The 12,693-nt window shown below is 37.4% G+C and overlaps 1 protein-coding gene across 1 annotated transcript in view; it reads left to right on the forward strand.

The window, feature by feature from the left end:
• The first annotated feature begins 2,987 nt into the window (after window positions 1-2,987).
• Window positions 2,988-12,693, forward strand: part of LOC110962929 (filamin-A-interacting protein 1) — a 69,726-nt gene continuing 60,020 nt past the window's right edge. The window contains 1 exon segment of the mRNA XM_022211032.2: window positions 2,988-3,431. The gene's annotated coding sequence lies outside the window, so the exon portion shown is untranslated.

Genomic DNA, 12,693 nt, shown 5'->3' on the forward strand with positions numbered 1-12,693 from the left:
ACACATCATGTCTGTGTGTGGACATATTTGGCACTTTCAGAAGATTGAATGTTTCCAGGAAGAACATGATGACCTCCAGAAACAGTGTGCGTATGCGTGTTTTTGTGCAATTATGCACGCCGTTTTGGCTTCACTGCTTTGTTTTATGAAATGCTGTGATTATTTTTCAAGTGCTGGCATGATTTAACGTGTTGAAGGATAAAACAAAACTTCTTTTAACTTAGTTTATTCATATAATATCTTTGTAAAATCCTGTCATGATAAGAGAATCACTTCGGGGCTGATGTTGGACACCACACAATCAGCTGGTGAGGCTTTAAAGTCAGCTGTGTTGTGTCTGCTCAGGCTGGCTGTCACATTGTGTAACAGCACAGGGCTCAAATTGTCACTCTTTCTCATTCACAACACTGAACTCCGACTCGCTTTTATTAGGAACAAATGTTCTTGTATTTACAGCCGTGCATAAATCATTTTGTGTTTGAAATGGCTTGTCTGATCCAGCTTTCGTAAAACTGCTGAGACTGTCTGGAGAGAAGGTCCAAAGGATTTTTTTCAAACCGAAAACAATGAATGAGGACAAATTAGTGAGCAAACACATCCACTACGATACACAACAGAGCCAAACCGAGATGAAAATAATAATACAAACTGATTGTTGACTATCATAAATCACAACACGTCAAAACTTTTTGATTTCCTGTATTTTTTTTTTAAATTCTTATTTCTAAAATTTGAAATCAAAAATTGCCAAGTACAAATCTTTGAAAGCTCATTAGGTGTCCCGAATTGATCAAGAAAAATGTTTTTGTGCTTTTATGACAATGTATAAACAGACTGATTTATGTCTATATTTCTGGAGTGACTTTGACATAATTAACTCTGAAATTAAGTAAAAATTGTACATAGTATCTCAATTACACTGAGTAGCTGAAGTGACTAGAGAGACTAATTTAATCCTGTTTACCTATAAAATTTTAAAAAATGCTCACATGTAAATATTCTTGCAATACCGTACATATTACATGTTCTTTAATATCCTCTCTCCTTCTTCTTGACATGTAAGACTGGTGGTTTTACCCCTTAAACAGGCAGCTCATTTCATTTCTTGTGTGACACCATCACATCTACCATACTGTATCAGGTTGTTCCAGCCTTTGATTGAAACTTAATGACGCTCGCACTCAATATAATATTCAGATCCAAACATCTGTGTTTTACAGCTGCACTGTTCCAGGTTTTGTGATTTGGAGCAAAGTTGGGCTGCTCGCCATGAGATTGCAATGTCTGAAAAATCGCTGGGTCAACGCGGTTGAGGAGGTTAAAGCTGTTTCTATCGCTGGAGCATAATCATGTTCTGTAATTAAATTGCTATACTAAGTGTTCTTGGTGGCAGCATCATTCCTGATTGGATAATGTTCAGAGGAAATGTCTTAAATGATAGAGGCGCCTCCTTAATGAACTGCATCAGAAGCAGCGGGAGGTGGTTGGGGTGGATGGAGGGCGTACAAAGCCTGGGTACACATCCAGAAACCCGCCTGTGGTTTCGGTAATCAGAATTATCTGAATAAAATTAGACAAAAAAGAGGTTTGACCTAAATGTAAATAAATATGTTGGACGTCAGTTACTGTAAACCAGACCTTCATTGTTCCCAAACCTTAACCAAGAGCTATAAGTAGAACCATAAAAAGATGAAAGGTTAAAACAGACACTAAGCCTCTGAGGATCATAAATATCTGTAAATAATTGTACAGCAGTCCTTCCAGTGGTTGTTTACTGACTGATTGTCTAACTTTTCCATTATTACATCAGGGTGGTTCAACATGGTTGTGTTTTCACTGCATTTTCTGAACATTTCAGACCATTTTCTCTGATTAAAACAACAAATTCAGAGGACTATTCATTTTAAAATTCCCATGTTAAAAGTTAGTTTAGTAAATGATGCACCGTTTGAGTTAATACCAGCAAACTTGCATTAATGTAAATAATCATAATTGTATGTCTAGAAATCACTGTTTTTCTTCCATAAAAGGGCCCTTGGGAATTCAGCAGTGAGCACTAGGTGTAACTGAAGTACTGTTCCACTGTATGGTTCATTTAACAGTTTGTGAATGTTTCTTATTTATTCATAAACAGACATCTTTTTCATGGTTTGATCCTTGATTGTGGGTTATGGTAACTGACTTTATAGCACTGCACTGTGAAACGTCAAACAGAAATTAACTGGAATAATGTTTTCTCAATTACTGAAATTCAGTTGGTTTCAAATAGAGTTCATTTAAAAGGTCTTTTTATTTTCAGACCACTTTAGAATTTACAGTTATTGTAACTTGAGCTGGCTTGTCCTGAAATAATCAGTTGAATGAGTTACACTAAACCCGTTAAATCAAGCGCTGAAACAAAGCAAAACTGGTATATCAGTAGACTTCCCAGCATGCATTATTTTAAAATTTAAACACTCCAGAGACTCTTTGTTTTGGCAATTTTAATATGTAACAGACATGATGGAAATCTATATATCTTTTTATGTTGAAATAAATCTGTGTGTTTCTTTTCTTAATAATCAAATCACTGTTCAGATTTAAAGAAACATGACGTGAGGAATTTGTCTGTCTCACGTGCCATGTTTGCTTTTAAGTGGAGCAGCTGTAAGTTGTTGGTTCAACATGAACATTTCAGGTTTATTGAACTTGTTTTGTTAAGTTCAGTCAACTTCCCTCAGCTAGTTTTACATGCAGGGACTCAGATGTATGCATTCCGTTTTATCACACTGCAGCGTTTGATTTAAAAGCAAAGAAATGACAGAAAACATGCGGCCAAGTTGAACAAAACCAAAGCAAACCTCATGAAACCACCACTAAGTTCGCCCAGCCAAGCCCCTGGCTGTGAGCAGCAGCAGCAGGAGGAGTGGTCAGGCTGCTGGAGCGACTCATAGTTCAGCTGTTGGGGGTTTGGAAAAGCCTCAGTGAGTCAGTTGAGCTGCTAACACAGACTGAGAGCACAGGTTAAATATAGAGCAGAGCCTCACTCCTGATGACCGGCAACAAACTGGCTGCACGAGAGAGGCTCAACATCCTGTGATAAAAAGAAGAACTGATTTCAATTAAGCTGAAAGAAAGAGTCTGTTCATCGTGATCTCTGCCCTCACACTACTACTACTCTCTCTCTTTCTCTTCTCAGTTCTAAGTCATACTCTCTCGCCCAGTGAGCGCACAGACCAAACTTGGAGAGGACGAAGCTCCACACTGCTCTCACACTGAGCCTCCAACTTTGACAGAGAAGAGGAAAAAGTAGAGAGGTTGGATTTAAGAGTTAAAAGAAAGAAGAGAAACATATTGTGATGCTGTGACTGGTGTCGGGAAACGTCTCCAAAAGGACTGAAGTCATTTTAGGACTGAACAGCTGTGACACCTCCAAAGAGCTGAGAGACCAGGTGAGTAACTTTGATATCATCACCAGAAAGTTGAAACATTTTTGAATCATAGCAGGTGAAAAACTAAATGAGGTTATAGATTGTTTGCAGATTTAAAAAAAATCATCTGTATGTACAAACTGACTGTTAAAGGCGGATACACACAAAGATCCAGAGTAAACCAGAGCTTATGCAGAATTGATTTGATTTTATCGATTGTTTTTATTCCACATTCCTTGTAGTCAACAGTTTAACTGATGATCGAGAAGCTTGAGATGTTTTTTTTAAAAGTAAACAAATATGATTAACGAAAATGGATCGTGATTTTGTGCAAAAATTAAAATCTGTGGGTTATAAGATAAAATAAAATATCAAATATACACTAAATATTAGACAAAATAAAGTTTTGTCATTATATAATAATTTTAAACTTCAACTCCAATGGGTACACATTAATGTAAATTAAAATGTAAATCTTCCAGATCTGATGTGATGACAGCTTTGCAAATGTGATTTTTATTTATATTGTTGGCAACGGAACACTTTAGTGTGCTTTAAACTTTTGATCAGAAAATGAAAACATATTGTCAAGACTCAGCTAACTTGAATAATCCAGCCTTGTGGCAATGACAATAGTTTGAAATGTTTTTTCTAGTCTGTATTTATTGATCTGCTTTGCAAAGTGTGAGTATCTTGTCAAGATACACAACAGCATCAAATGTAAAAATGACATATTACATTCAAGTGACAGCAACCCACGGTGTCTGTAAGAAAAAGAGTGCATGTCCATCAGAATTATATACTTAGATGCTGTATACAACAGAAGTACTTCATTTATATGGCAAATTTTGATTGAAAATAGACTTGACCAATGCATTTGTTGTTGTTTTTTTGTGGCTGGAAATGATAAAAACAAGTGCTAAAGGCATTCAGTTAAAGATCCTAATCAATTATAAGCAGTTCCGTGTTGCTGTTGTTGTTTCCCGTAAACATGCCGTGTCCAGAATTATTCTTCATCCTTAAAACTTTCTCAAATTTTTGAGAAAATGCAGCTTCAACATACAATTCTAAATGGTCGTGGTAGCTTCTACCATGTTCTACAGTGTTCCAATACACAGTAAACAGCTGATACCATGGTTCTCTTGTCAGCCACTAGTCAATTAAAAGTCATGGTTGAAAGAGAATCCAAGGATTTGGGGTGCCCGGTTAGTTCAGCTGGTTGAGTGGGCGACCAATGAATGCAGCGGCTGGGGTTCAATTCTGGCTAATGGCCCTGGAGGTCCTCCCACCATTCTTCTCCCTGCTTTCCTGTCTGTCTCTACTCAGCTATTGAATGAAGCCAAAAAAATAAATTTAAAAAAAGAGCCATTGTGATGAATCTGAGCAACTCCTTAAAACATTTGAACAGACACTGATCTCCATGTACTCCACTTCTTCAAGTCAGCTTTACAAAACTCACCTGAACAAAGAAGAAAGATTTTCATCATCAGTGAGGAAAATCTTGGTAAAAGAAAGGAAAGGCATTCAACCACAAGAACGCCATCTCCATGGTCAAACATAGCGGTGAGAATGTCATGCTTTGGTTGGTTTCAGCCAATGGCCAGACAACCAAAAGGGGACTACGGTAGGATTCTTGAGAATAATATCAGGAAATCTGCAGAAAAATTTGGCTTTGGGCAGCATTGGAGCTTCCAACAAGACAATGATCAGAAACATGCAGCCAAAGTAGTCAAGGAATGGGTAACAGAAAGCAATCTCAGCATGTTGAAGCAGCCCAGTGAAAGTCCAGACCTGAAACCAATCCAGAATCTGTGAAGGAACTGAAGACCAGAGTCATGGCAATGAATCCGTCCAATCTCAAAGCCCTGGGGGTTGTTCCAAAGAGAACAGAATAGAATATCCTGTATTAGTCCCACAAGGGGAAATTTACAGGGAGTCAAAACAAATCCCGGTGGAGACATGCATTTTAAGAATCGTCTGATTGCTATGGTGACAAATTAAGGCTTTGGCATTGATTACTGAAAAAGACAAATAGTATTGGACATTATAAAATTCATCTTTAACTTGATGCATTATTGTTTTTGTCATTTGTTTATGTCATTTCCTGTTAGAAGAAACCTAATGGCAACATGACAAAAATGTACTACTAATCAAAATGTGGCACAAGTATGAATAATGTATGGCTTAACTGTGTATATTGTATACTACTAATACTATTACTGTATACAATGCAGTACACAGTATGTGAAAATTACAACAGTTAATGATAAAGACACATGACCGCCAGGGTCATAAGGTCATAAGATCACGTGAAGGTTGTGTATTTACGTAGAAATTGATGTGAAACTATTTGCTAGAAGCTTTTTTATCAGTTGCAAATTGTCTGTGGGTTACAATTTTGACAACTTATTTACTCATTTCAAGGTTATAAATTGCCAGGTTGTATATTTTTTTGACACAACTTACCATTTCTGTGAAAATGTATCATTGAAAATCATACAATAAGGAATTTCATGCACTTAAACTCGTCGTCACTCGTGTCCCCTGAAGAAAGACAAAAATTTCGCTGTTACACATACATCACAGTTTGCTCAAGCGGTGTACTGGTGTGATATGTCATCTGGGTGTCTTTGGCATACTGGAAATGTTTCAACTTCGTCACATACTACTTACTCTTTGGAGCCAGAATCAGTACATCACCAGTCGATAGAATGGCATTTCAAACAGTGTGATGCTATAGAGTCACACAGTCAGCAGGTCTAACTGGGAGGTTGGGTGGATGGACTGGCCAACAAAACATGAGAGTAACACAGGAGATGTTTATTTTAGCCCAAAGCATGACTATTTATGAAAACCAGGCCAGCTAAGTGTCAGTTTTAATCTGTAAAATGCTGATAAAACAGTGATTCTGCTATAATGCTAATGTAGTATTATACTGTTTAGTTTGGAGAGCTTTAATTTAATTATTAAATATATATTTTTTCTTTTTTTTCAATTGTTTGTTGCCTAATGAATCACACTGAGGTACACTTGTGTTAAAATTACTTTCATAAAGAACATTACCAGCAATCTTAGAGCCTCAAAACCTTATGTGGTTAAACATCCAGAAAGCAGTTTGTGGTTAAGGTTGGGTCCAGACAGCCAGTTACATTTGAAATATGGATCTTTTAAACTACTCATCTCTGTTGAAAAATATCTACTTGAATTATTCTTCATTAGTAAACTTGCAGGTTTCCATTTATAACTAATGCAAGCCGTTGCTTTCGCTAATGACCAATGTCGGTATTGATAGATTCTATCTGCAATAACTGATTAATTTATGTGTAATATGTTCACCGACACTCACAAAAGCTGATTGTAAATATAAACCGAGTCTGTGAGTTGTATTTATTTGAACCGTAGTTACTTGCAAATAATGAAAGCTATGAAGTGCCATCAAATTATTTATGGTAATTTTATTAAATACATCCATCCATCCATTCTCTATACACCGCTTCATCCTCACTAGGGTCGCGGGGGGTGCTGGAGCTTATCTCAGCTGACTCGGGCGAAGGCAGGGGACACCCTGGACAGGTCGCCAGTCTGTCGCAGGGCTTTATTAAATACAGTAAATTAAATTGAGATGAACTTATTAACTAATGGGTAACTCTGGAGGTCAACAGCGCGGTCTTTCCCACTATCTGTCACTGTTGTCATTTCAGTAAATGTCCTGACAAAGATGCTTTTAAATGCATTTTAATCTAATCACAGGCCAAGTCTCTTTCTAGATTTATTTTTACGGCGTCAAATAAAAAAATACACCTGAGGATTTTACGATCTGTACAACAAGGAAAATCCTCTATTCAAATAGGGAAAACCCCACACAGAAAAATGCATTTAACATGCAAATAATATGGTGGATGTTGGATGTACAGTGGAGAAAATGGTAGCAGCAATGTAGGATTATAAAATGGTATTTCTGTTTATCAAAATCCTATTCGTATGGCCAAATCAGAGATCACTGTCTGAGCATACTATATCCTTAGACCTTTGACTTGAATAAGGACTTACTGCCAGAAAAGTAGAGGTCAGTAGATAGTAGATAGTAGTTGTGTGTTCAAAAAAGCAACATAACAGATTCAAAGTGTGGATAATGGGGACAAAATTATGATTAAAAAAAAAAAACAAAACTAACTGCTGATACCAAACAGACCAGACTTGAGCCACTTGAGCTGCATGGGAGGCAAAACTAAAACACACTATTCAGACATACAAAAGGAAAACAAACACACAGAAGTAGAAACAGATAAGAGGAAACAACCTGGTGGTCAGCGAATCAGATGCAAAACATCTGGGGGTTGGCGCTGACAGTCAGGAGAAAGAGAGAGAATGACCGATGGTGAACCACAGAGAAGAGGACAGTAGGAAGAAAAACATGGAGATAAGCTTAAATCTAGAGGACATATGAACCCCTCTCTGCAGCACCCTCTGCTGTGTGGGCACCAGCGTGAAGCAAGTTGATCATGATACAAATGTCGGTCTCTAAATTACTGGCACTACTGGTAACCATGATCAGTAAAATTTCAGGAGTTTTACAGTTCAGATTTCAGCAGAAGCAAAAAAAGCAAGTGCAAGTTAGTATAAAACAGTAAATTCAATGTTTAATCTTTCAGTGTAAATGAACAGATAACAGTAATGAGTCTTCAGTTAAGGTCAGTAACTGTGGTGTTTACATGAGAAGTTATTAAGAGGAATGTAAAATGAGAAGGAGACAGTCACAAGAATCAAAAAATGAAAGTAAGCGAACGAGAAGTGTAATAAGCGAACGGGTTTGAGGAAACATGCGGATCTGTAGTGTGGACGGCCGTAATGAGTTACTGGAATGAAGGTACGCCCACTAAGCTGAGAGTGTTCGCATTGACTCATGAAAGGAGCGTCTGTGAGACACTCGCTCACTGAATCAGTGAATTATGACTCCCTTCATTCACAGCCCAGTAAATGCTTGTTTCAGGAAGCAGAACATTAGAAGGCATTAATTTAATAGATCTTTTACCAGAGTACTTAAGCTGCACTCTCTGGGGGATGAGCTGCTCTTAGTGATATCTACAGCAGCTCCAAAATATAAATATGGAGGCAGAGAGGAGGTGATGCAGCAGAAACCAGCATGTTTTTAGCTGGATTGGGATGTGCACTGCTTCTGTCTAGAATAAAATAGATAATCAAGTATATTACTACAGACAGTGTAATTCATTAATTTTGAATTTCTCAACTCCCTAGTGTTCCTCAAACTACAGTATTTGTTCCAGAAATGTTGTGGTATCAAAATGTAATCAATTATATATTGTTTGTCTAATGTTTTGCCTAAAGAATGTAAAGAATACAGATGCTACAACCTCCACTGTCCAGAATCAGAACTGCAACTCCCACAAAAACACTGGAGACGCCTCATCTGTCCTTCCACGTCAAGCGCAGAACAGTGCAGCTTTGTGTAATAACCAGGCTGCTATAACCACGACCACGTGGCTGTGATTAGTGATCACTGTAACGACTGATTTGGAATTGGTAGATGTCACTCTGTGGGAAGTTACAGCGACTGTGTGCAACATAAGACAGAACAATCATGGAATCTATTAATCTGGTCGAACAAATATTCAATAAAAACTCATTTTTATGTCTTCTATATATAATGACAGTGTTTTATCTCATTGTATTTATGAAACCTTTTACTGAAACACCTTAAAAACCCTTAATATATGACCACTGAGGCTGAGGCAGCTCAAACTTTTAGATTTTTATATGAGAAAAAAAACTAAAGAATAGCTTAAGAGAAAACAAACAGCAGTCTTCCTTTCTTGAATCATTTCTTCACAGTCGTTTCCATATAGATGTAAAAAGCTGGAAAGGCTGCTTAAGTTCTACCTTTTTTACTGTTGATAAAGCTCATAAGAAAATTACAAATGCTGTTTATACTCTTATGTCCAAAGTATTCTTGTTTAGTTCAGGAACTTCTTGTTTGTATGTGGTTGAATGAAGGGTGATTATGCTGTTCAACTGATGGTTGCATGAAAAAGATTTTTACACTGTATATGAATCCTCATGTGCCTCTACATGGCAGTCATGCCTGAATTAGCAAATGACGAGGGTGGAAGGCTGATAAAATGACTATCTGGCCCACTGCGATTTGATCAACAAGGCATTGCACAGCCCCAATATTTGTAATGGTCTCAACTTGCACATCCCCATAAGGTTTGCCTCCATCACTAATCAGAACTCTCCACTGATGTCTTCTCTAAATGTGAAAAAATACAGTTCCAGTGTGAGTAGTCACAATTGTGAAGCTAAAGAAAAGCAGGTAATTACACAAGCTGATGTAGAGGACTGGGTTTAAAGACAACTTTAATCAGTTTAATCAGTTTAATCAGTTATTTCTGTTAAATTGACCCACCCCTGCACCAAGTTTCATGAAATTCAGCATGTTAGTTAGATAGATAGATAGATAGATAGATAGATAGATAGATAGATAGATAGATAGATAGATAGATAGATAGATAGATAGATAGATAGATAGATAGATAGATAGATAGATAGATAGATAGATAGATAGATAGATAGATAGATAGATAGATAGATAGATAGATAGAACAACAACATCAGTAACTTTGGACATTAGAAAAAACACATGGTTTGTAGACGACAATCCGTATCTATCACAAGCATCATCTAGACCAGGAAACATGTTACTGAGCTGGACGTGGGCAACATGGATCCTAGAATTGCATCAGGGTCAAACGATCACAGGAGGAAGATCCAGTCCACCGAACAGTGATCCAACTAGCTCAGACACAGCTCTTTCTCTCAGTCGCATTTAAAGTGAGACACAGTGAAGCTGCTCTACTAGGAGATCAACAAGGTTACAGACTGTGGGCTGAGAGATAACGGTATATAGAAGAGTCCTGCTAGGTGACAGTGGGAAGGAAGGAACCTATGAACAGACCTGTGAACCTGAAAGCACCTGAAAAAGTGTGATCTGTGGATATATTACGGTTCTCTGAAAAGAATTTTGTTTATAGTCGAGACTGAAAAATTCCAGACAAACATCGTCTCAGTCACCTCATCAATAGAAAAAACTGTTTACTGATCTGATACCGCTGAGGTTAAGGTGCAAATAAAGCCGTCTCTCAATGGGAAACTGAATAAAGTCTCTGATGTGAAAGTCTGATACATGCAGCCAGTCCAGCCTCTTCTCTCTGTGGCTCTGTAAACACAGAGTAATAATGTCATTAGTGGGCATTTGGTGGAAATTTGGTAACAGTTGAGAAACATACTTAACAGATAATGAAAATATACACATTTATTAGTGGACAACACTTGATTTTACCTCAGGAATGTGCTTTAAGTTCAGGAATTTGAACAGTGATGTCGGCTGTGACGATCAAACTGCCCTCCAGTCCACCACCTTCTAAAATGTTCCCCATTTGCTCTAAAACCAAACATTAAACAGAGGAGCTGTTATCGTACCCAGCATGCTTTGCCCGGCCCAGATCTCCTGGGATCTTCTGCTGCGTTAACAGACTTTTTTCTACTGTTTTCATTGCAAGTTATTTAAAACCCACTAAAAAGCCTTCTTTTTTTTGGTGAGAATAAAACCAGGAACTGAGGGAAATATGTAGAATATACTGGGACAGATCACTTCAATCTGTTCTATTGCATTTATACAAAGACTGCTTCTTTTCATGTGAAGTTAAATAAGAAAATCCCCTGTTTGTTTGCTTTGCCTGTGAGTCAGCGGGACATCTCAAGCTAAAATATATCAACAGTCATCTGTAAGATTTAATGGACAGCTTGTCCAGAGGAAGAAGGAACCACTGATTAGGTTTTGGTTAAGATCCAGATCTTGGATTTCCACCAGTTGTTCCAAATCCTTTGGGGATATTAAATTGGTCAGCATATCAGTTTCACTTGAAATGTTAGTTGACTGAATGGACGTGTTTGGGTGTAACACTATGAGATGAATTCTTTGCATCTGTAATGCAGTACTGGTGATGACATCAGCTCCCGTCCCTTTGTCAAGGAGGGGCGGTGGACCAGAGAAAGTCCTCTCAATGTTTGCTTGGTTTTCCTATGATCTTGACTGTATTAAGAAACTTTCAAACTCATTGGCACAGACTCCCAAAAGATCTCCAACCTGTCCAACATAGAAGAAACCTGCCCAGACTGAAAGAAACACAAAACAAGTACAAATGGAGCTGATATGTTTTCAGTCTTTGTTGGTTGTTTGGCTTCTTTTTGCATCCGTGCATGTTCATTTTATATCTGTTTTATTAGCTTTTTTAATTTATTTCTTAGCTCTTTTTCTTATTTTGTTTAGTTGTTTTGAGTTATGCTATGTCTCTTGGTGGAGTTACCAACAAGAAATGTTAGCCATCACTTCAAACTTTTCACAGTCTGATCCAAGGGCCTCTGACTTTTCTGGGCCATGGACCTGTACAGTAATTCATCCATGTTCACAATATCCAGAGAACAGTTTTATTTTTAATCTTAGGTGACAATATCAAGGATCTATATCAGATCTAGTTAAATCAAAATAGTATAAAGGAGGTCCAGACAAAGACAAAGTTGCCAATTAAGAAAATCAGAGTAAGAAGAATTTCATTAGAAAGCACCTGATACACATTTTAAACAAAACTAACTAGATTTTGTATTTAGGTATCAGATGGACTTGGGAAGATCTGCAGCTTTTGCAGTGTGGGCAGTCAAAGTTAAATTTGTTATCAAAGGTAACTTCTTTCAATTTGTGCACTGGGTTTTCATTCAAGAGGACAGAAAATGAAAGTGGGGAAGATGTCACCTGCATAAAAATGAAAACTGACATAGATCTTTTAGAAGATTTTACTTAGAGGTTACATATGAATACAGAATAGCAAAGGGCCAAGGAGTGAGCCTTGAGGTATTCCATAAGTGATCACGGTGTGACAGCAGGATAAAGATCCAGGACAGAAGGAATGTATGACATGTGCTGCTTCTAATGACCAAAATGTAGTCACCTGCAATTATATCGAATAATAATGAAGTTGAAGTAAATGTTAATAAGGAGTTTAAGAATACGTTCTAGTCAATATGTGCTGCAGTTTGTTTCCAAACATCATACAACCATCCCGTGGAGTCTCAAAGACAAGAGGATGTCCACAATCCAGCTAAAATGTTCCATAAACAATCTGCAAATCATCAAGTAAATTATTTCTTCAGCATTAATAAATCTATTAATTAAATCTTTTAAACCATTTGCAAATCGTGCCTGATTAGA

This window comes from Acanthochromis polyacanthus, chromosome 16 (assembly GCF_021347895.1).
Source record: "Acanthochromis polyacanthus isolate Apoly-LR-REF ecotype Palm Island chromosome 16, KAUST_Apoly_ChrSc, whole genome shotgun sequence".
In the NCBI taxonomy this organism is placed as follows: domain Eukaryota; kingdom Metazoa; phylum Chordata; class Actinopteri; family Pomacentridae; genus Acanthochromis; species Acanthochromis polyacanthus.